Source organism: Opisthorchis viverrini, assembly GCF_000715545.1.
Source record: "Opisthorchis viverrini unplaced genomic scaffold opera_v5_34, whole genome shotgun sequence".
Taxonomy (NCBI): Eukaryota; Metazoa; Platyhelminthes; class Trematoda; order Opisthorchiida; family Opisthorchiidae; genus Opisthorchis; species Opisthorchis viverrini.
The window spans coordinates 392,773-418,913 of NW_008751690.1; positions in this window are offsets into that span (position 1 = coordinate 392,773).

Genomic DNA, 26,141 nt, shown 5'->3' on the forward strand with positions numbered 1-26,141 from the left:
GCTTTTTTGGACTGCAGTATAGATCACAACATAACGCCCAGTAACATACAGTTTAGCAACATTTCCTACTTTGGTTCCAAAATGTATACAGGGCCGCTTTATTACCTCGTTTGAATGGTAGTGTGAGCCACCGTGCATCGTCGACGGACCTTAAAATATCCTCGATTCATGCTGGTCTTAATCTGCTACGATTCCTTTGCAAATTCTGACTACCATGAAAACCCTAAATGACTCATACAAGAAGTTTATGTACGCGCTGTCCAGAAGTCTCAGCACGACGTGGCGATGACGTTACAGCGACTGCCACACCCTCCCAATGGACCAACATTTACGCAACATTCCCCGACTGAGCGTTACATATGCTCAAAAGACCATCCCAACCCGTTGAATTTGTGGCAGAACTTCAAAACTACCCTATCGAACTGCGGCCTGTTCTTCCCATAAACCCATTGACTCTTCCAGTGACACTGTCAGGAGGTCTGTATACCGATGAACATGACGCCCTCCCGTGCACCCAATATAGCTTATGCTGATCATCATCAAAAAACAAAAAGAAATTACTACCTGTGAAAATCTCTTGGATTTAGTTAGAGGGAGGCCTGCCTCAGCGACGGAAAATATTTTACTGTGCAGATCACGGACAACTGTTCCACTTTGGGCTTGCGCAGACATTTAGAGTGTAATTATTGTCCATATAGTCTTGAGCCTATTCCTAAATCCAATACAAGGGAAAAAAACGTGAAGAAATTAGGTTTTGTTGCAAAATTTCCCACTGTCCTCAAGGCAACAACGCGCAGCTTTTGGGAGCCATTGAGATGTGATTCCCATGCCCCTGGTGGACTCCGAGTACGTTCAAACAAGTTTCAACTAAGCTGTTGCGGCATGGGAAATTTTTTAGGGTTCGAATATATACCATGAAATGCTGGGGTTTTACGTTAAGGCTTCCTTCGTTCAAAAAATGGTTTCAGAGAAATTCGGAGTGTGCTTCTAAGGGTCGTTGCTGCTCCATCAGACGGTAGATGCTCGTTTCTGCAAAGTTCTTATGGATGGAACAAAAAATAATCGAATATTTAATTCATCTCTCTTTCTGCTTTTTGGCGCGCACTCAGTTTCAAAGTGGTGGCGTTATGGCCCGAGGGGATCATTAGCCGCACAATGCCCCTAATTGCAAAACGTTTATAAATGAAGTAAAACTTTTCATGCCAAAATGTTGCATTTTGTTGCGCATGTGCTCAAAACGAAAACCATCCCAATCTAGTTTCACATTTTTGCAGCTAACCGAATTTCATTGCCCACTGGGGCAATCGTACCTCTGGCGAAAAAGTATAGCAGAATACTTTCCTAGCATCATTGACATCTTGGGTGCCTATATGGGGCTCAAAAGACTGAATGTATACTCTGAAATCAATTGTACGTCTCTCTTATTCCAACAGGGACACATCGTAGCTTTCGAAAATCCAATTCCATTGTGCGAATACTGAGTAGCACCTAGGGATTGAATGGACGCATTCATTCAATTGACTATCGAGGAATTTTAAAATAGCACATGGCTGTGGGGGTATTCAAAAAAGGGAAAAGGACAATCGAATCTTCTAAAATGAATATGGATGGCTGTGGGACTTGCAATATTGCAAGGGTTTGCTAACAACAGGAATTGCATTGTCCCGTACAAAGCAGAAGTGGAAAAACGGGCGGCAGAGTATACCATCGGTTGAAACGAGTTCGCCTGTTACACAGTTGGCTGTTGTTAGTTGGTCCTGCGTGTCAGTAAGAGTCGATATTGACCGTTCAGCAAAACGTGGTTATATTTTGATGGAGAAAATGCGCGTCCGAACACATCCTTCTGCATTTTATCCAAAACTGACCCAAGGGGGATGCGGAAAACCGATACGATGGTCCTCACTTCATCCGCCAAATGTGCCAAAGCAAAGTACATTTTACATGTCAGGCCGTGGTCAACATATATTTAAAACATGTGCACAAGTACGCACGCTACACTTTAGGCCAAGTCAACATAAGTTGAATAAAGTGTAGGGTGGGTAAATACACGCATATCAATAAACAACTCAAGAAAATTTCTATAAACAGCAGTATCAACCAGATATGCAGGTACAACGGGTTCTATGTAAAGCAGGAACTGTAAAAGCTCGATGCTTCAACAGAGACTCATGCCTTCGGGAGGATGACAACTTTGGAACTTGCTGAAGATGTGACTATTCACGGTGAAAATGCGCCCGTTAATTATTATCCTTAATGCTTGTGACAATTTTTAAGAATTGCGCCGTAAAACAGCCACTCCAGAACACCAGCAACTGCTTCGTTAAACTGAGGCACACTAAGTGCATACAATCCAAAGGTGAGCACTCGAACACGTTTTTTGTGGCCGCTGGTATATTGGAAGACCAGTGTGATGGCCAGTATCAGCTTCTAAAGAGAAGTCACAGGCATCTAGATGTGGGGACGTCACTGTTCTTTCAGGTCCAACTTCGCAAACAAAGCATCCAACGCACCGGTAATAACTGGAATGTACATTGACTTTCTACGCGAAGGCTGGATTGTCACAAACGATGGTGACAGAGACGCAGGTACACATCCCTGAAAATTTTTGGAGGAGTAAAACCGCTATCAAGAACCGATGTCAGTTCATTAATGGTATTTTGCAAATAGGCTGTAACGTCAGACAGCTTTAAAACACTCCTACCGCAAATGACCTCATTAAGTCTGAAGCAGTTGTGAGAATCTTTCTACTGCACTGCCTGTGTAGGTTTACGCCACTGATGTTGAGTACCGCATTGACGAATGTTAATTCTCTCTGCATGTTGGCTGTCATCCAGGCATTTCACTAACCCGTCCGTAGTCCGGCTTGGACATAAGTGCCACAGAAAATTGCTTAAGAACTTGACATTCTTGGAGTGCAAAGAAGAGTTCCAGGTTTCTTTGACAAACTAGGATGGTGATGACAAAAAAAAATGACGAGCAACATGCGCTTGTACTTGAGAGACACCGGCGGATGCGTCAGAGAATAACGCGTGTCTTCCACGCTAAAAAATGAACTGTGGGTGTGATAATGTAGCTCCCACAGTGGAATTGCTTCACCGGAAAAAATAGACGTATCACTGGATACCTTCTACTGAAATAACTACGTAGTTGTGGGTTGGAGTTCTCTGAGGCCTAATCTGCTGCTAACAGTGTGTTGCTGCCGTAAAAATTCTAGTCGTGTCTGAAATGTCCCGGAGGGGCGGGAGTAGTATTACGCCTGTGTCGGTGACCCCACATGTCGCCGCGTCCACTGAGAAAACAGACTCAAGAAGACTTTACATTAACGCCGGGAGCGTCGACAGCCTGTTTAGTAGGTGCCGCGTAATCAAGTTTTATTGTGGCAGATGATATGCCTTCGGTCCTGGCAAAAATTCGAGAGACCGGACGCGTACTTGTGCCGCTGTCAGGGGAAGGTCACAATAACCACACATGCTCCTCCAGATAGCAGAAAATGGCGCTCTTTCGACGCTCGTTCGACCCAAAACTGCAGACTCGCAAATGAACGTGTCCAACGCTCATTTACGAAAAAGGTCTTTTCTTGGTCAAACCTCCTCTCTCACCGCTCCCGCTGTCAAATCCTAGGCCTCGAACCACTATGGCTTGGACGGTTAAAATTGAATCTAGCTCTCTTACACCGTCTGTTGCATAAGAACGCCTTTATAGCAGAGGCTATACCAAGCATAACCTTACAACCTAGCTACAGACTCCGTAACTCCTGCAACCTCTTAGTGTGTCCCCCAGCTCGTACAAACTTACGCTACTACTTCCTTCCAGTTTATTACGCTCGCATCTGGAACAGCCTTCACGGATTCACGGATTCACGGGTTGATACACAGGATCGAGGCTTTTGCCCAAATTTTCCGGGTCGGTTTTGTTCTTGTCGGTCAGTGGCTGCCGTTCACCAGAAAGGCACAAGTGAAAAAAGGGTGTAGCACTGCTCTTTATGTTCTCAGCGCTGGGCAGTATGCTTGCCAGCGTGAGGATTCGCATAAATAAATGTCTAACAGTGCTTTAAACTGGGTTCTAGAAGGAGCGTGGACAACCGTCGGAGGAAGGTCATTCCACGCACCTACCGAACGAAATGAGGAAAAAACTGTCTAATGATTGTGTGTGCTCTGAGCTTGAAAATTTTCTTGTTATGCTCCCGCCGGGTGTTTGCTGGATCAACGATAAAAATCCTGTTTGCCAAGTTTTGTTCAAACGGGGCAGCTGCGAAGCATCACGCATCATCATACACTTTCTCAGTCCGTGGAATAATTCCTTATCTGTGAAACTGCTGCCGCCCTACTCAATACTCGAATAACCTATGACCTCCTCTAAGAATCAGGTCCAGCGCGCATATGAGCTTAGCGACGTTACAGTTAGTGGGCAAGTAAAAGATTCTGTTATCATTTCTTCCTATCCTCTTGACCCGCTTTAAGCTAATAAAGAAATTGAATGCCAACTTGATCTAAATATGCAGTGTAAATGGCCTGGTTGTTTTCTTATTTCCCCAGTGAACTTATATCTTGTGCGGATACGGGAGGGGAGCTCGTTCCATAGTTTAGAATAAAGGCAAAGGAAAAAGCTTGTCTAAAGTCAGTTTGATATATATATATATATATCCATTTGATGATTTGCCCCACGAAACACTCCCACACACAACATCGCGGAAAGCTTCTGTTCGACATGGCATCCCAGATCAACGCTCCGACGTCGTTTAGTCATGGTGCAATCGCCGTGAGTATCAATATTGCAGTCCTACCGTCTCACTGACAACTGTCATCCCACTTCTCCTCCGCGACTTGCCTCTACCAGCGTCTGTATGCTGTTCGCTTGTTCGAATTGACTGAACTGTCTTTACTGGCCTGGCTTTCCCCCGACCAAAAAATGGTTGCTGGAGTATTTAATAATGCACAAACCGCACTTATGAATGCTTGGATGGTTTTCCACCTAGCAGATCTGGTGGCATGCACGAGGGATGAAAAACTTGTGTGGTGGACGGGTACGCCCTGCAGGGAGGGTCGCCCTGTTACGTTGCACCGTGGTGCGTTCGTATACATGCCACCCCTCCAGTAGCAAGGGCGCATCGCCCATCACCGGTGGTTTTGAGTCTGGCCTTTAAATTCAGAAAACCAAAAAAGGTACTGCTGACTTCTGTTTGTTGCTGCTGTTGTTGGGCCCTCGTCGGTTGAGTTATGCACCTGGCAGTGCCATAAACCACAGATGAAAAAAACTGGCCTCTCATCTGTAAAGAAAAACAAAAACAAAAAAATTAGAAGTTCAATTGGGATAGCCCAAAGATACTCTGCAAGTGCCCATGGCCAACATCTGGCGAGCATAGCTGTATCTGCCTTCTTCTGAACAGATGCTACACCGCACCAAACCTCATTTCGTCATCCAACCAGAGAATACATCTACTCGTCGCTCCCAGGGGTCAACACCTGCTATGCACCATCTACAGATTAGAGCTGATAGCAGTGACTATTTCTCTTGTACACACTTTCTCTACTGGCATGACCCAACTCATGTAATAAACACCAGGTTATCCAGTTATCTTAGAAGTCCACTCCCGTCAGCCCTTATGCATCTGATTCTCATACCACGTTTCTACGCGCTTTTATCGGCTTTTACTATATCTCTTTTAATGTAACATCGTAGGTTAGCAAACTCAATTCCTGGTCGCTAGCCTGCTAAGTAAAAATCTTTCTTTCTCCTTCTCCAGCAACAGACGTCGGGTTTTTCTTTCTGTGTATATTTATGCATATTATCCCAATTTATATCCCCTCAACTTCACCATGTTTTGCGAATCTCCTCCCATCCCATCATTTTCCCAAGCTTTGAACTTCGGAAGTGCCTGTTTCGGACGATCTGGTTAGCTGATCTGCACAACACCTGGTCTATGATCTACAACTCCGGGATCACCAAACAGGCCACGAAAGCCCTACAATTCCATATCGGCTCTGTTCCAGCTGGTCTCCTCAACCAAGCTGAAATGAATACCGCTGCCCAATGAACTGCACACCCCCAACCGAATCACCTCAAATGTGACGTCCGCGGGGCTGTCCAAAAACTGAAGCATGTCAGGCCAATGATGGCACGGCACTGCCATGCTCAGTTTAATAGCACACCCAGAACTGTTCCATCCCTCCTCCCAACCGAGCCTTCTTGCTTACTCGTTTCATTGACCCCAACGACCACCATGACATTCATTCCAACCTATTGGACTACTCGTGCGAATTCAACCACCTCTGTGTCTTCATCCAACCTTACCCCTTCACGTTCCCAACAACAGTGCAGCCAGTGAGTCTGCTTGTTCTCAGATTGCAGCATAATTTTGAGACTAAACCTGCTATGTTCTCCCAATTCGAATTATACCGCCTCCACCTCCACTTTTGCTCGTTGTGACTCCGGCCATTTACCCAACCGCCCAAGGCCACTCGTGGCCAGCAATGGTTTTACGTTTTAGTTCATGTCAGCCGACTGAGTATTTGAGTTAGTCGGACCTCATGCCCAGTGTTCCCTGCAAGTTGCGAAAGAAACCTGTTATTATTATTTCATCGAATATTTCTCACTATTCATGACATTGTCCCCTTCTCGCGGAATCCCCACTACCCGTAAATTCCCCTATCGTGGCCTATTCTCACTGTAAACGATGATCATGCCAACGGTATGCCACCCGCAAGTTGAGAATAAACATTATTATTATTATTATTATTATTATTATTATTATTATTATTATAAAAATGCCGACGGAACGCAAGCAACAAATCATTTTGGGCAATTTTTTTTGAAGTAACTAATATCTGTCGTGTAGATACGAGCTCTACACCTTCTTGATCACGGAGAGCCTGGGAACCGGTCACCCGGTCGCGTTTGCCTTTGTGAAAAGCGAACAGTTTGCCCTCATGCGTAAGCTTTCCGGCTTATTCAGGAAAGCGACGGAGAAGCAGTATACGATGAAGACTCCAGTCATGGATAAATTGGCGGCAGGAATGTGGGCCACAATAGTTGTGTTTGGCTGCGGCGTTATGTTGTGGTACTTCCGTATTAGTAAAGCTAGCAAAAAGCATGTACGTAGCATACAGCATCCAGGTATTTTGGTCACAGACAAGCCAATAACTGCATAATGGTTGTGTGGACCGGCTAAGTTCATTAAGTTCTCCGCTGTGGTCGACGTCATGGTTGTCCTGGCCCATTTTTGAAAGTTATAATTGAGCGCTTTCCGGTTTAACAACAAATTTGCACGATTTATCCGGCAACAACTAATGTCGCTCCGCAATGTAAATCGAAATAGCAATCATTGAGGTACCCGAATACATACTTCAGTATTCGAGCAGCCAGGCAGATATAAACAGCAAAAAAGTTTTTTTTACAGAAGTAGCACCCCCGCATATTTTGCATCACAAGGGTCATTTAGTTTCTAGAACGTTCAGCTGCATAGCTAGTTGAGCTATCAGCAAGTTCGTTCATTGTAAGTGATCCACCTTTCTCCGCAATTCGTGATATCTTATCACATTGGGCAACGTATTCACAGTTGGCGATGCTTGATGATTCGTTCATTTAAACAAGGTACCCAAATAAATAGTAAATAATAAACAATAAATATTATGAAAATGTCATAATTTTCGAGAAGTAAACCCCACTGTGCAAACACTGAGCCCCGTCGTATTCCTTCGAGCGGGAAGTTGTGCCAAGAGGCCTTTTCCCAATGAGTCATGGGTTGTTGCTGTAGATGGAGAGTATGTGCTGCGCGCATCCATGGAACCATATTTCATGGCGATGAGTAGATGGTGAGTGGCCCAACAACCAATTACGTGTTTCTTCATTATGCTTTCCTTAATAGTCACGTTAAAGTCGTTGAACAGGCGATCTCTTATTGGTCGCGCTCTTCAGACTTGCAGCGTCCTAAATGGGTGTCACGACAGCGGTGCTCAAGCCATGAGGTGATCTCTCTTTTCAGAGGTGTCTCAATGACCTACATAAACGTTCATCTGGGAAGTAAAATTAGATCAGGTAGGTGAAAACTGGGCGCTGAGAAAATTAGCACTGTGACGGATTATTTGGAGCGAATGCTACTTACAAACTTAAGCGAACGTCAGTGAAATAGATGGTTAGATATTCTAGAACGATTAGCAAGAACGAATGGCAGAGCACTGCTAGTTTCAAAAATGCTGAACGTGCACCGGAAACAAAATGCCGGTTCATAAATTGTCATTGCAATGCCTGTGCCTAACCAGGAGCCATCTACTGAAGAGCTGAAGCATTTGCACTCCCCTTCCCGCCCCACGGGTGTATTATCAGGAAAAGATTTCAACTGCGTAACCAAGGTTAGATGGAAAAGGAGGTGAGGTCGGGACGCTTGACGTCTGTGATGCCAGCACTCGTCCTGATAGACTGTTCAGTATGCTTGGCCCATGGAGGACCATTGCAAACGTTGATGCTTGATGCTTCTCGCGAATGAAGTATCTTACACCCATCGAACATTCTTTTTTCTTAGCAATTCGTAACGAGGTTATCATCCTATCTTCGACAGTAACAACTATTCTGAGACAATGATGGAGGAAATTCTGAGGCCACAGATCTTTCACTGGCATGAGCCTTGTCTTGCAGTCGAAAAGCAAAGCAGCTCTTGCTTTAAACCTGAACGCGCGTCCCTTGCACTTGGTGGCTGCAAGGCCTGTGCTAAAAATTGTGTGAGGCGAGTCACTTTGTTCGACATAAATTGCGCATTGTGTTCGCTTCGAAGATCAAAATGACGTTATCCTCACCAGCAACGATAAAAAATTTTAAGGTATTTAAGACTCTGTAGCCTTCACCTTATTGTTTAACAGTGAGACGTTTTTAAAGGACTGCGTCTAGCTTTGGTTTCAGTGGCGACAGTGGGCTTTCTCGTACGTCGGTTCAGTAACCGACATAACCCAGCGATACATGCATGAGAACAGTGTCTTTTAAAGCAGCACTCGCTTGATAACAACAGAAGTCTAAGCTATTGCAAGAGCCCGGCCTGCACTGCTCGGCTGGTAGCACCTGTGGAAGTATAATTATGGGATACACGGTATCATGCATCGAAAACCGCAATCAGGGGCTCCAGGTAGCCCAAAAAGTGAGCTTGAGCGTAGCACAAACTCTGGGTAGCAGTCTGCACGAAATTCTGATGAATCTATTCACATTAAAAGGTGGTGTTTCAAGCTATTAAGAGTTCGTTGGATTTTTCAGGAACGCTACCGGCGTGAATAGAGACTCAATGAGAAGTGCGAAGACAGGATATCTAACTAAGATCTCTTGTCTGGAAATCGCTGATCCATATCCAAACTTCCAAAAAAAACTCTATATTTATTGAATTTAAATGTTGAAAGCAGCACAGTGAATATATTTCCGCCCATTGTTTGCCGTATTCCTAATCGGCTGAAGTTTCTAGCTCTGCTACCCCTTCTCCTATTCTACTGGTTCCCTCGGACACCCATTGAAAGTATGTGTGAAACATGTGACCTTAACTAATCCTGCTGGGCAATTTTTTAATTCACACCTATCCACTGCAGGTGGGGGGTCAGTTGGATTTAGTTACCGGAATGTTTACGGAATGCACTTTCTAATTTTTTCTCATTACTTTCTATCCTTGGTTTACTTTGTATCGCGATTTTGAATACCGGCCATGTGAATGGTTGGATCGGATCACAGTTTAGCTGAGAGTAACTTGGCTGCGTAATCGTTTTTTCAGCCCCACGTAACCCCACTGCCTCACTTAGACCGCATTATTCATTCACATGTCCAACGACTATTTTCATCAGTTCATGAGATTGCTAGCTTTCAGGTAACAAACTGCGCGTAAATCAACCCACCGAGCAGAAAATGAGTAGTTAAATTGAATGGGGGATTATTTGACGAAATTCTGTGGGGCGATCTCAAGAAAACGCTTAGGCAATCGAGCAGTCGCAATCAAAGCAAGCTGATTGAGAGACAAAACTTTAGGGTGTTTCTGGAAAGTTACGTTCTGGCGGTATTGCTAATTATGAGAACCGCTTTTCAACCACATTCCACCAACCGTAAAAGACATACAAAGTGAAAATAGCAAACAGTTTCACCGACTAATTGTTGCAGGCTTTTGAGAAACAGTACGTAGATAACTGCGAGCAGACAATTCACAGGTGTATACTGGCCAAAAAATGCTTTAAATAAAACCATGAGAAGAGCTCAATCGTTACTGTCGATCCAACGCCATATTATCCTGTATCCAGCATTCGAGGATGCCATTCATACTGTAGGTTAACAACTGACCACGATCAAATTGGTGGTCTCATGCTCTACACCGACAAATTATCATTGAATCGGTGTTCCGTCTTTGTTACAGTCCGTGACTCACTATCACCACCAGAGGGACAAGTTTTCGGCAACAAATAGCCGAACGGTCATTATAAAGGTAGTCTGCCTAATTTTTGCTTTAATGTAAGACCCATATTAAGTTGCTTTTAATTCTACTGCTTTTCTGATAGCCTATGGGTTCGCTGATGCCCTTCTGCCACGAATGCACTTGCTGCATTAGAAATCTGTCGTAAATATTGGCTACGTTTTCTCCCAACATATAAAGGCCCCAAAGTAAAATGATGCGGTGTTTTTCCAAGGCAAGACCGATCAGGAAACCATTACGTCTATGATGAACCCCAGGTTTTGAACTGTGAAACGCAGGTGCATATTTAAAAATTTACCGATGTAAGTTTACAATTATTCAGTTTTCCTCACCAATAAAAAATAGTAGGCCTAGTTATCGTCACGAATAATATATACGTTTAATCACGTGCTGCACGGTTATTTTGGGTGAAGCTTGCAGTAGACCACTTGACAAATGCTGAGCAGAAAGTACGGGCTTGACACGTTTTCCACGTATATCTATTCTAAAATATCTTTTTTCGATCTTTGGGAATGCGGAAAGGATCAGTACATTCAGAGTAGAAATACGATCACAGCACCAAAAAAGCATTGTAATCAAATGATACCTTAGCAGTTCCACAAATAAACTCGGATTACCGCATATCAAGACACGTAATATATTACGATAATCGCCAAAAAGAACATCTGTCATGAAAATTTGATCGGGGGCTTGTTTCCTAGCGCCCACTTAGACGGAATACAATTTTACACTTCCTGTACTTAAGAAGCAAGCGAAGTTCACACGCAAGTGTCCAGGGATGGATGGAAGCAACTGTTGGCGTGTCCACAAAATGGACAGTTGCGACTTTTACCAGTGCCACCGGAAAAAAATAACAAGCAGTCGCCTTGTCGTTGTGACAAATCGCGTCGTTACAAAACTGCAGTGTGGAGCCGAAAATATGGGGGAGGGATGTAGAATAACCACCACCGCGTCGGGAATGAACGTCTATTCGTTTTGATCCGTTCTTTTAGCTACTTAAATATTGCGAACAATGTATAGTTAACCGACGTGATATTTCGATTACAATGGTGATCGCCAGTAAATTCATGGCTGCATAAACCTCAGACGGTTGAAATGCACCAAGACAATTGGAAATGTTTATTCGAAATTCAAAATGAAACCCCAACGAAAATATTGGGTTCAAAACTAGCAAGGCATCCGCCAAATCAAATAGGTCTCTTCATTTCAAAAGTACCGATGTTTAAACAAGTGAAGAACGTCAGAGGTGAGCTGAGGCCACGCGGACAACACTTAAGCCTAACAAAGGTTGGATAGCAAAGTTGAGATGACAAAGTCTTCAGCAAGTGCCATTTATCACCAGAGCAAATTAAACAGTGTTATATACTAACTGTAGAGCTTTCTAACCCACGGTTGCTAACAGATTTCTATAAGAATGTAAGTCATGTTTTATGACATTTCCCAAATGGTATTGTTATTGAGTCAACGATGCCTTCTTTTTGGGTTGAAACCATATGCTGATCGATTGCCAAGTACCTCCTCTTTTTGAACAAAATACGTATACAACGGTTGGTCATACATTCATCTGCGAAGATGTAGATGGATACATATTCATTTTTGACGACATTTTCGATGGTGATGCAAAATATGTCCAACATACAAATCCTGTATTCTGGTCTTATCTATTTTCAACACCATTTCAATGCCTTAAGACCACTATTCCCAGTAAGCTATTGATCAGAAAACTTCGAAGCCTATTGGAAGTACTTGTTTGGTACACAACGAATACACCTTACTCTAAAACGGTCGGATTAATTTACTTTCATTGGTTTACTTAATCGCAGGTAATACAAAGCAAAACTCAAATTAAAAAATTTCTTTTGTGTGTGGGTGAAACTAACTCCGTCGATACGGAAGCCATATGGAATCTTTTGACATGGAGATTGCTAACATTTCCCTCTGTCCACTCATATTTTGATAAATAGAGCGAAATTTTGTGGAATACATTGTCCTGCAAAGTAACCTGGTTTAGTGGAAGGCTCAATTGAGTCCTAGATGAATCTCTCTTTTGGGATATCCTTTGACTGCATGCGCCCCAAAATAGGTCACTGTACAGCTAATCGTACGAATAAAATTATACCGAAATGTGAAGGAGCCAATGCCTGACGCTTGTCCTAACAACTGTCAACCAGGAGGAGCAGTAGCTTGCCTACGAACGCTCAACATGTGTCGATGAAATTTGTATACAAAATATAATTCTACACATAGATGCACAGTAAACACCGATTTCCAAAAACACAGACATCTCATCTCTGATGGACCGGCTGATTCGCAAAAAGTGTAGTGTGACTCACCCTTATCTGGTGTTTTTGTACTGTAAATTAATGATGTTCACCAGTTCCTTAGAAGATACGTGTAAGCGGCGGTCAACCTCTTAGTCTCCCTGGAGTATGTTCACGTAGTTGCTTATTTAGTACTACAGCTGACGAGCATAGGTGCCAACTGTATTTGCAACAAAAATAACCAACATGTAGGGGTTTTTGCCCTGGAATTGTCAGACAGCCATTCTCATTTTCTGAATATTGTTGGTGATGTCACTGATTTGCCGCTAAGCTAGACAGTCTGGTCGCCAACGTTTCATCACTCGTAGCGGTGCTATCGTCAGTATGCTGTAAGAGGAAATCCTGTTGCCGATGGAAGTACCCGACTGCATCCATTTCCAGTCACAACGCACTGACGACAACACCGTGTCTCTGTAAAGATCCACAGCCAATAAAAATGACTGGTTTTAACATCTCAGCGTGCACAACTCTTTCTACAGGTTTTGTGAGGCGCAGTCTGACAGATCCACCAAATGAAATAGCACCGATGCAAATTCTGACTTTGGCCGACATCTCCCAAACGGCTGGCACACTATCGGACACGGAACTATTCCGCCGCACAAATGATGCCTCTGGGAACTCTATCCATGAATCCACATCACTTGTTGACCGAGGCCTTTCAGAACACACTGGGTTTATTGATTCCATACAGGAGATGTTAGTTGGACTACCAAGGGCCCAGCGACATATGCAGTGATCCATTTACAAGAGAAGTTCGGGATTACTATGACTTAAGACAATAACACTTGTGATGAATCCAAATTTGTGCCGGAATAGGCGACTAAGAGAGGATTCATCTATGAAGAGAAATATGGTCGAGACGTTTGCTACAAAAACTGAGGAAGTATACACATCCAGGTTTTGCCAAACTTCGATGGGCGAAAAAATTCCTTACCGAATAAAACTGACAACCACGGTGTCAATTCCAGCTATAAGAGGTGACTCGGAAACTACATGTACATCATACTGCGGCAGTCCTTGTGTATGACGGAGGCACGCCAACCATAAATATTTTATTAAATATCACTGAACGACTGGAGCCTAATGGGTGCCAGAAAACAAGTGATGATAGACGAAATACACTAAAGTTGTTGAAACTTTTTGATAGCAACCTTATGAGTAGTGTATCCCGACATCTCGAATATCGTGTCAACGGAAACATGAGCCGACCTGGTGCGATGCCCCAATCAGACTGCCCAAAGCTGCCGAAAACTACAGTCTAGAGCATGGGAGCCACGATGAAGTTTCCATAAACCATAATTCACCGGAGAATCAAACGACGGAAAACTTTTTTCATCAGCTGGGTTCCAGGCGACTGTCTCGCAAAACCAAAACATGAATCTTCTTAATGTAGAAAAAGCGCTTGGCAACATTAGTGAGCGAAACATTGACATCGTAGACAACATGCTGAAAGTCCATAGTTCCAGATTACTTTCAGACGAAGACAAAAGCGATTTGAAGACACTTACTTGGAATCGCTACTCTGTATACATGGGTGTATTTCAAAGAAGAGCAAGGTGCACATTTGAGTCGCAGTTCGTTTATGATGATGCTGTCAGACAAGCAGATAGAGTGTAGCCCACTGACATGGGCTGGAATTCGGTTTTAAATAAGAAACAGGAAAATCACCAAACAGCGAACATTAATAATCATCCAAGCACGGGTGCTCTTGAGAAATAAATGGAATGCACATCAAACAATATGAGCTGTCTTAAACGCAAATGCTGACCAAATGAACTTCCTTCGGTGTATTCCTTGACAAAAGAAGTCCTGTATCACGTGGCGCACGCGGACATGTAACAAGACGTCAATATCCGATCTTCCGAGTGCACTGAAAGAAAGAATTATCTTAACTGGAACTCTGATTAAATGCCATCATTTAGTTAGCTGTGTGACATCACTCTCAAACCTTCAAGTTGCATTTCAAGCTGTTGGTAAATTGAGCTCACCCATCTAGAAAATATAACTCACTAACTTGAGACTCCGATATGTATGCGTGCTTTCTCCGCCTCTAGAACTGTAGTCCTTCAGCAGCGGGTGTCTTTTAAGAGATTTCTCTGATAAACATTCACTAGTAATAAACAGTTTATGATGAGCATGCGCATGAGAAAGTGGTGCCAGAGTTTGTGGCCATCAAAGGAAAAACAATCAAAATGCCTGCAAGACCATCCGCGTGATGCAGAACCTGAAAACCGTGATGGTAATCAAGAGTAAAATTTCATTAAGTTAATCCATTATTTTGGACAAAGGTATCTGTGCGGACAAATTTACATTGCATGCGGCTTTCTGACGTCGCACATTTGAGCTGGAAGACAGAATGCGGTGTGCGAAACAAGTGTTTAGTCATTTGTTTGTGTGTAACTCCGAAACCGTAGCCGAAGGTGGAGTTATTCAAAACAAGTCTTGTTCAATAAATGCATCATTTCCTTCAACAAATATAGGAAGAAGCAAGTCAAGGAAAAGCTTCCAGTCCCGTTTGTGGGCTGTATCTGCACGGAGTGGGTCTGCGTTTTTGTGGTGAGTACTACACTCTACTGCATTGTTTGACGTGGATTGTTCTCCCTTTCGACGGCGCATACTTTTGATAGTTTATGTCTCATCCTATGCAAAACGGGATGAATGGACGGAATTGAAGTGTTATTAAGCTAACGACTGCAAAAAAACAGATACACATTGCGGGGAGTAGTGAATCGCCTTTGCAAGTGGTCTTCACAGTCAGTTTTAAATTTATACACTGTGTCAGCTACAGACTGACAAACCCATCATAAATCTGCGTTTTCGAACAAAAAAATGGAAAAATTACATGCATAGGTCACGTATTCATGCTAGGATTCCTCTGAAAACAAATATTTAATCTCTTCCTTATGGACAGCATCCGATCTAAAATTTGGCTTACTGAGTTCAATTTGCATTTGTGGTCATGCTCTACGCTAGCTAGATTAGAGCATCGTCTAAACCTACTGGTTACCGAATCCACTGCTTGATGATGATACGGTGCAATCACGCGGTTCTGGTTTGCACCAAACCTCGTCCAACAAAAACACCCAATGAGAACATCACAACACAAACAGATTAAGGTTAAAAGTGGCACGTTTATTGATCTGTGGTTAAAAAGTGAAGCAGATTAACAAGGAACAGTCCAGTAAAGCATTTGCTGATCTGTTGTACTCCCCAGACCCAAGGCAGTAAGCCCCGGTCTTTGATGCGAAGCGTAAAACACAGGCGGTAGTGTAGGTAAAGTGCACTGAAAAGAGAATGAATGTGAGTATATTTACAAAGTTGACAGCGAACTGATCCCAAATTTTATTACTTTAAGTGTCATATAAGCGCAAGAAAAGCTGCAGGCAAATATTAATGGAAATTCGACTACACCCGCACACATTGTCAGAAATTGTGAAAATGATAAATGGTGAAAACGATGACATCAGCAGTATCTCTTTCAATCCCATTCTCTACAATTTCTCTTCTGGATTCTAATTGAATCAACGTTTTTTCTCTGAGGTTCCGGAAAGCATCGGCCTCGGGCAAACTAAAGAGTATGTGTAAACATTGAACAGGGTGCTGTTTGCAATGGCAATACGGTGCGCTAGCTTATCTAGCCGTTTATCGTAAATACCCTCCTCTACAAGATGATTAATCTAGTGACCACGGATGAAACAGGCTAAAGATAGAGCGAGAATAGGCGAGAAAACGCGGACTAAATTAAGGACAAAGGGGAGGACTGCACAGTACTTGATTAAACGGGATTCCACGAACGTATTTGGAACTACAGGCCCTGGTAACAGCTTGCGTTTACTGCTAATTGTGCAAGAATAGTCTGAATAAAAATTGAAATATCATTCGTTATGCAATATTCACACTTAATACCATATTAAATAAAGTATAAAATATTGCACTCAGATTGCGTCCATTCGCAATGAAATTAGAGATCTGGGTGATCCTGCAGACGGGACCATTTTGACCAGGTTTCTGGTGTAATCCAAAGTGCGAGTGGCCTCTAACATACCGCGCTCTTAATTAAGGAAAACTACAGTAGGACATTGAATCGCATGCTGAAAGAGGCATGGTCACTTTGCTAGCGGACAAATGCTTCCACACATTTCCACCCATTTCTTAACGGGTTGTAAGAACTCCATCATTTCTTCATAACGATGAAACAATTTGTAGTGGATATGCTGTGACTTTCCATTTTAAACTCTGACAACTCCATTAACAGCAGAAGAACCTGAACCACCAGAAAATGAGCGGTGATGTAGGATATCTTATGTTGCTTGCAAGTGAAGAAAGCTTTTTTTCGATGTAGTGCTTAGCAAAAATAGCTAAGACATTCAGCGATTACACTAGTGCCAGTTCTATTCAACAATAACCTTCCAGATTGCCCGTTTCACCGATTTCTGAGTATTTATTACGTTTGATAATTTCGAAAAATCTCGGTCAAAATGCTTCTTCAAGTATCTTTCTCGCTTGTTAGGCAGCGATTTGATTACCATTTTACAACCTCATTCTGTGCTTGTCACAGAAAATCGGGTCCACGGGTCATTCGGAATATCAGCTGACAATGATCGTAACCATGGTTTTGTCTGAAGATAAAACGCCAGGATACTTTGAAATCTGGTCCAAGTGCGACAGCCTTAACCCTGCGCAATTGGTTAAAAAACACCATAAGCACGACATTCATCAGTGTATCAACTGGATCTATCCTTTAGTATACAAGTTATTGGCCTATTCAACATTGGGCACCTTGGAAAGCATTTAAGTGTGCTATAACAGCTGAGCAACTGATGTCACTATGCTACTCAGGAGGTGATCAAGTGATCACATGACGCGAAGTTCCTGATCACTCCAAAGTAATATGATATGTTTTATGATTTATGACTGTTTATTTACGAGACTTGAACGTCATATGGTCCATGCATGACATTGAATTCAGTATTTCGGACTTTTCTCGCTCAGAGAACTATAAGAGGGATGTCACGACTCACTGGTCCACGCTGTAGGATGCAGGCACCCCACAACCGACGGGGTGAACTTTACGCTCCGCACAAGAACGCAAAGGTGAACTCCTGAAGAAAACGTAGAATGCAAGACCTAAAAAATACTCTATTTACTGAAAGTACATGACATCTAACGGATTTCCTCCTAAACTTTCGGCCATCTAAAACTTGTTGCAACCCTTGAAAAACGTAATTCTTAGCAAAAGTGAATCCTGCTGGACCAACACTTGGTCTTACCAAACGGTACGCTGTGTCTGGATGTGGCATTGGAAGAATACAAGGTTGATAAGCAATTGGCGACGTATTAATGGTAAAAGCCTTCGGCGGGGGCAGTGATGGGACGAAGTGAAACGGAAATTGGGCGCCTGCTGGAACCAGTGCTACGGACACATACTTTCTCTCGGGTAGGCCTGCAATCGAATGAAGACGTGATGACGTTTTGGGACGGAATCAAGTGGATAAAAATTGACTTAAAAAGGCTGTTTGCCATTCGAACTAAGTATGTCAATCCGAGGATTTCAACATTTTGTGTCACCTTTTAGTAAACATCGTTAGTTGACTATGTTTCTGTTCACTTATCAATAGATGGTGCTGGAGTTTTGCCCTCAAATTCTATCATGCGTAAGCAAATTCCCTTTGTTGTTTCTCCACGGTCTCATCGAGATTGTTTCACATGACCTGATATGCCTCTCTGGTCTCCAGGCTGGATAAGTGCTAAACTTGACAGCAGTAACTGCTGCAACAAGAGGCGAAAGCAGTTATTCTTCTTAATTATATTTCACTGTTGTAAACACCAAAAACGTAGTTCCAAACTCACGGTGGAATTCCGTGTCTGCAATAAATTAAACTGCAAGCCTTCAAGCTCATTTGTCACATTCGATTGGATTTCTATGGACGCTTATGAAGAATTATTCACTCCTGGATACTTACAACGTTGATCAAACTGTGTGGTGTTCATCATTTCCAAATGGGGTTGAAATGCGCCGGGACAGGAATTGTGCATCCAGTTAGCTGACACATCATTGCTGATTGTTTCACTGAAAGTTTAAAATCAGGTCAAATTTCGTTAGCTACTGAGCATCAAAGAGAATGAAGTGAGCGTGGAAAAATTAAATAACATCGATAAATAAGGACCAAACATCGACTTTCACCATATATCAGGAATCAGACGGGATCTGCAGCAATCCTAAATATTTAAAGTTCCAGCGATGCGCCAGATCAGCTGGGAGCTGGGGCAATAAGAATGCTGGCCGGCGTAGGAGCACGCTGTTGAGCCATGAAGCTTGCAGAGGCTCAAACACAATCGTCATGAAATGCAAGTTCACTACTACATCGGAACTTTGACAAGAAACCGCATCGGGTTCAATGTCTGTTACCTTCGAAAATAGCCCATCTTTAGGAGTTTTATTTTCCTCCGCTTACGTAGGCAGGACATAAAATTAGAATGGCCAGAAGCTTCAACTGGCTTCAGTCCTTCTGATTCATTTATTTGAGGTCAATATTCACAATATCAGAATCAGACTAATAGCTGATATTTCCACCGTAAGAATGTCCGTCAGAATACCTAAAACTGCTCGTAGAATACAAATACAAATAGAAGTAAAATTTCTCAAAATGAAGGCGTTGGTATAGGTATACCGATTTGCTGTTTTCCACGCTAATCCAGACGGAGTTGCATGAAATAATGTTATTTCATGAAATGCTTTAACATGGCTCTCAAACGAATAAGCGTCCATAACAGAGTGGAAAGATACTTTAACAAACAAAATCGTGATTTATGCATGTGCTTCGTTGACCACTGGCAGATGGAGGAATAATTCACAAGATATGTGAACCTTCCATCTTAAACCTCAACACTCGGGGGGGGGGAGGTCATGACCAAGTGATCTGAATCTTGTGATTACTGCATGTGTGAAGCAATATCCCGTCTAAGAACGAGTTATCATTAACTCGTTCTTAGACGGGATATTGCTTGATTAGCCGATCGCAAAAGGAAGGCTAAGTCCTCAACTACTAGCTGGTAGGTTGCAAGGTTAAATGTTCCTGGAAGTTCGCGAAGTGCTCACTGCTGATGATGCCTAACAAGACTAAAAAGATGCCCCTCCGCACAGGTGGATTTCACTTCCAGAACGTGAGCTCAATCGAAAATTCTCCAATCTCTTCATGCTATTCGTAATTTTGCTTTGCTCGACTGCTGAAGAACTGCGAAGAATTAACAGCTGTTACACAGTCTTTGCAAAATCGGCATATGGAAACACAGCTACATCTGTCAGGTACGTACGTGTACTAGACTCACTCTATAAACGACGCGATGAAGTTGACTTTATGTTTCTTCAGAAATCACTAATAACTCAGCTACTTACCTCAAAGTTGACGAGATAACTTGAAAAGCCAGTTTGGGATGTTCGTTCTGAGACACAACGTAGGTTTCCACAGCTCGTGGCTCAAGTGGGTAGGACGTTCCTGTTGTGTTATATACTCCGAAATTAAGTAGAGTTTCGTAGATATTCAACAAAGCGGCAGCGGTTGAACTTTGTTCCAGTGCTCGCGATACTGGGGGCACTAAGGCGTATCGCGGTGGTATTTGAAATGTGTTTTCTTTTCTGAAGTTCATGTAAACCCGTAATGGATAGCACGTTGGCTGGGTTGAATTGATACCAACGGTATGACATACGTGACAAACTTAAAGCCATAAATATAGTCGGGAACCTGAAACCCTGGTCGATTGCTTGCTCATTTGCTCTGTAATCCTTTATTCTGTCAAATGAGAATAGTTTTAGCATGGCGGCTAACACACACCTGTTCGCATCTATGCTATATAACGCTTAGCCCCCCCCCCCAGTAATTTTGATTATTACTTACTTTGAAACTCCAGTTTTAATTTACCGTAGCTCAGGACTATCTTCCTGATCGTCACGTAGCGTACGGATTATCGGCTGTTTACTGTGTGCAATACATTACATCGTAACAAAAGGGGAGCAAAAGAGGAACTCAAATCGAGGGAATCTGATTACAGGTGTTAGATATGAACATGAATCATTGCGTTATTCCAACTGTACACACGGTGATCGTTCATTATAAAATTGTGAGTCTGCTAAGTTTGGTGTTCATTCCACGTTATGTTTTGTATTTTTGTTAAATCAACACTCAGGGATCTGATCTTTAGTCTTCCACAAGTATGCCGTGCATTTGCAGTGACTTCAACGTTCAGCTAGAGGTCAACTTACCAATCTCACACCTGGTGGGGCTAGCTCACGAATCAACCGCACAAATCATCATAGTCGATCGATGATACGAACAAACGAACTGACAGCTTACGATCAGCAAGTATGAATGCTCTTGCTTTTCGGTATGTTATCGAGTAATAAGCAGACAGATAAGTGAAAGGCAGTGTTACACGTTCTGTTGTCATTTGCCGGTCTCAAGACGAAACTGACCGCAGTAGTGTGCCGTATTTGAACCACGGCCAAAACCAAGGAAGGTTTCTCACAAATTTAAACATAATGTGTTACCTTCTTTCACTCAAAACGCCAAACGACAACTTTTAAAATATTTTTCAAATGGTCTTTAATGTTCAGTGGCATTTGTTGATGAACGTTTTTGGCACTTCATACAGCTAATATTTTGGAACAGACAGCTTAACCGTACACCTTGTCAAAAGTACCAGAGGATCAATCGCATGAGGTTATCTGAAAGTACTGGGCGCCTGTGCGCTTCATGAAAGACAACATGTGCTCTGTGCTGTGAGTCAGTGGTACTCAAAGTCTACAGGCATCCACCCCATTCAACCTGTGAGCCAGGAACATCTGCTAACTCGACAGTCTGCAGCTCAAAACGTAGTTTGTATGAAAAAATTGGGATCTTTTCCAGATAAGCCCCGCCAAAAAATTAACCCCCGCCGCCCAAGAAAGATTAATAGGAGGACATGAATTTTGTACTTTTAGTTTTTATTGAAGAGGATGAAACTGGGACATGTGCCAAAGAGATTCGATGGTTTGTGTGAGCTCCAGCTGTTGGATCCACAAATTTTTCGGTATGATTAACCGTTTTATGGGTGTAATTAATGTCAATCATCGTTTCAATTCCTTGGTATGATGCCCACATATCGGAGATGCTGACTGAGCCAGGAGCGATGCAGGTCTGGATTATGTCCATCAAAGTGGCCGCAGTACGATCTGGCACTGCATGCATGAATACCTCTTTAGTTTCCCGGCAGATCCCTCCGAAAGTCCATTGCTAGAGAAGGACTCACCCTGTGGTTTTCACGGCGTTTCATCAATCTCGATTTGTAGACCTGGACCGTGGATAACTGTTGGAATCTGCGAAAACCCACGAGGCGCAAACTTTGCGGAGAAAGTTCTTCCAAACAACAGCGGTCGTTGGCTCATAGATAATTCCTCTGAGCAGGATTTGATTTTCGCCAAATGTTTGACCTGAACTCCATCCTTGACCGCTTCAGTCAAGTTCACTTTCGAAGACCGATTACTTGCCGACACTAACGTTGCTGGTGGATCACTTCGTGTCTTTGCAAAAAACGTATTGCCGTCTCCTTGTCATGAACGAGAGTTGAAACCTTGTTGAAAGTTCATTTAAGGTTTTACGTCCGAGTGGAAAAGTTTTTGCACAAAATGAGCCTAAATGTGGATATGGAATTGTTTTCACTATAAATAGGTCAAGGCTGTGCGCGTACATTAAATTGGAGATGGCAAAAAGTGACAGGGCTTCACTTTTCGCGCATGCAATTTTTGCATCAGTGGAGAACCCTATCTGGAAAAGATCCCAAAATTGATAAAACCAATGTTAAGAGCTGTGCACTCAAATTAGAATGGACTCTTAGTTTTGGAAGACCTGTGGCTTTCGTCCTTCTTATCGTCTGGAAATGTCGTTCTACATGTCTCAGACGCCATTAATATCAACAATAAAATGCGCACACCAGAGTATCTATTATCCTAGCGAACTCACTGAATTCAGGGTTCATTCAAAAGTCACTTGCAACGTCATCCCATGGCTGTCTCTACAACGAAATCTCCTCTTCAAGATTTTTAATTTCAGCGCTCTTCGCCAAATGAACACTTCTTCAGACTTCATAATAGGAACGTGTTTTGGTCTCTCTCTCTCTCTTGGGGGAATTACCCCAAATAAGATGACACCAGTCATTGTCGCGTGTTCTCTTGTCCACTGTCACGTTAAACGCCTCTGTACCGGCAGTAGCGTTACCCCACCGTCCATCAAATTGATTTCATGTGATTGATAATGGATTTGGGATTTGTGTGCAGTGGAACCTACCGGAACATAACCCGACAAGATATGTTGAAGCAACTCATACTTAAGTGACATTCACTTTTTCAAGCTTCTGCGGTGTAGAACAGATCCATCTCCATCCAAGGACCGGTATCATCTCCGTGAGGTATTTTTATCAAGTCATCGTACTGTGCCTAATTTTGCACTGTGATGCTGTCCGTTCGGACAGAAAAGTGAAAGACTTCTAGGCGATGCCACTGCATCCTCATCCCAGAATGGAGGAGAGCATTTCGCTGGACAGAAAATTTACTGTGTTGGTTCTCTTTAGGACCTGGAACATATGGCGCTGAACAGGCGCTTGTAGGTCCAAAGAGAAATTTATTTTGTCCGATGAGGGTAGCTTTGACAGTTGGTACATGTGAACCTCATGAGAATTCTGATATGTCTCAATATTCTGAACACCGTTTATTGTGAAAATTAAATAGCGGTTTAGCGCTTACCTGAGGAGTTCAGAGTTAACTGAATGCTTCCCAGGACGAGGAGCATGCCAGTGGATATGCTGCTTCAAACCCAAACAGCCTGTTCGAATTGCGCGGTCGTACTCAGATGTAGAAGGCATCGACTGTGAGGAGATCGTCTGAGTGTTCGTTGTGGTTGTGTTGCTTGAGGCAGACATAGTATACATTATGTTCAAAAGGGTCAATGGTTTTGAGAAATACACTCATTTGCAAATCAATTTGGTTTTCACGAGAGAATCAACTGAATCTCTCGTTTATGATATCCTACAACTGAGTGTGCTGCACATAGGCTGCTTGATCTTTTAGTTGGCACGGTATTCGAGATATCGCAGCATATTTTCCTACAGGAAACTACTCACAAGGTTGCTGAAAACTCTTCGATAGCCCATGACCAGTTTCGCCCATTTTGGGGCTCATCAGGTAGGCGCAGTCCCCGAGTTTCCGTCAACCTTATGTTCTACTTGAATCCAAATTGGACTGTTTCGAGAAATACACTCATTTGAAAAGCCAAAATCAAAACACACCACAGTGGAATAAGATGCTGTGATCCGACCTTCCGACTGCCGTGGGCAAACTTTCAAGGATTTATACAATCAATTGAATACGAGTCAAGTGTAGCATCCTGATTGGCGTGTTTCTGAGATCAGTTGACAATCAGATGCGATCAGCATGTGTAGTGTGTTGGCTCTTGGCTAAACTAGTTGTTCAGCCTACAACTACGTCAAACGCGCAGGTATCAGGTGGCATGGGAAATCTTGTTAAGAAAGTATATTCGGATAAGCCCATACGAGCAGACGAGCTGAAACGACTCAGTAAGGTATTACAGCGAAATAAACACCCCATAAGTCTCATTGCCCAACAAATGGAGAAAACTCCATATGGGAATCATAGAGCACAAACGACATGCGCGTTTCTCGCCGAAATACCCAATCGAATTAAAAAAAACGTGAAGGCAACTCAGTCATTGCACTTCATACACTCTATGAGTCAGGTGATCAAACCAACTCCGGTGGGACACGCACACTCCAGTCAAGATTCAAGTCACACGTAAAATGGGCGTGCGCTGAATCCATAGGGGTCAACACACAGCCCTACTGGATCAGCCGTAGTGATGGCGCGAGCAGCCATCGGGCTGAATTTAGTGCACTTCCTATTAGGTAGGGCACAGTAGCCAAACGTCAAACGGGGATTTCAACAATTTCACACCACAGCCAGCACAACAGCGATGGAGCCACATCCAACTCAAAGTACACACACAATCCCGCATACTCGCATATGTAGCTAACGCACACCAACACACTTGTCGTGTCAGAATGCCATCTCAGGGACACAATAGCGGGCTCCAGTGACGCTGCATATGTTCTGCATTCGGAGTGGCGAAACGAAACATTGTACCATAACATTTGATTGTAAAAGTACTATACTGTACACAACATGGTGCTCAATCTTTTTAAAACAACGGAGCCGAACTTGGCCCGGAACTCCTAAAAAATTTAATAACTTCTCGAGCGAATAGTCAAGTCATCAGTGTTACTTACTATCAAGTAATACTAGTTTGGAACAATGCAGATCTCTATGTTGTTTATCCAACTGGTTCAACAGTAAATTTAATTTTGTCTCAACTCTGGTTCAGATCGGATAAGCCTGAACTATCGGGTCGACAAAAACATAAATAATGTGCAATAGTTCCACGAAATGATCTTTTTAGATGCAGTGTTCTGTCTAAATAAGGACCAATGGTAAAAAAATACCTGGGACTGAAGGTAAATAGTACTTTCTAAGGGAAATCAGTATACCATGAAAAGTGAGCTGGTACACAAACTGCAGCTCTCAAAAAATGCAACCCCATGAGCGGAACATAGGAAATCGGTACATGCACTCGACTTACGGTATCTCGTGTTCCATCCCCAGCTGCGCAAAGTTGTCCACATTACTCCCGAAGTTCAATATTGCGTTAAAAGCAAGCTGTTTAACAAGGCCACTTTGGATGGCTGTGGGTAAAAATAAGGAAGACTGAAGTTAACGAACTCATGCGAGTCGTGGTGACAATTCCCCAACCCCTAATTTTGACACGTGAGCGGCTTGTTGGCAATACGATGCTGGGCATGGGAACTCGAATTCAAACTATCAACGACAACTCCCTTATTACGTTTATTTAAGATAAGGAGTAGTACGAGGTAGTATCCAGATCTTGTGTATAGTTACAGGGACGTAGCACATTCGGACTTCATCTGCAGCTTACCTAAGTATATTTAAGTTGAATTACCCAGTATAATGCAATATAGAGATTCGTAGCTGCGTGTAAAAGAAACAGCATAAAGTATCTTTGTGGCGATACAGGTTGGTTTGAATACAAAGTGGCAATTCTCACTGTCACTTATTCACCATTAACCAACGTCCCAATCACACACTGGTGGTTCCATATTATGCAACCTCCCTTCCTGAAGAAAATGATCTTCCCGTATTGAAAAGGTCTCCCAAAGTGTACTCTAATAAAACATTTTCAGAGAGACGACAGATTAATTTAATACCGCCCGTCTACTTATATTTAAGTCCCATTTAGGAAGATTTCAATTTAGTTGATCAGAAACTTCGGGATTGG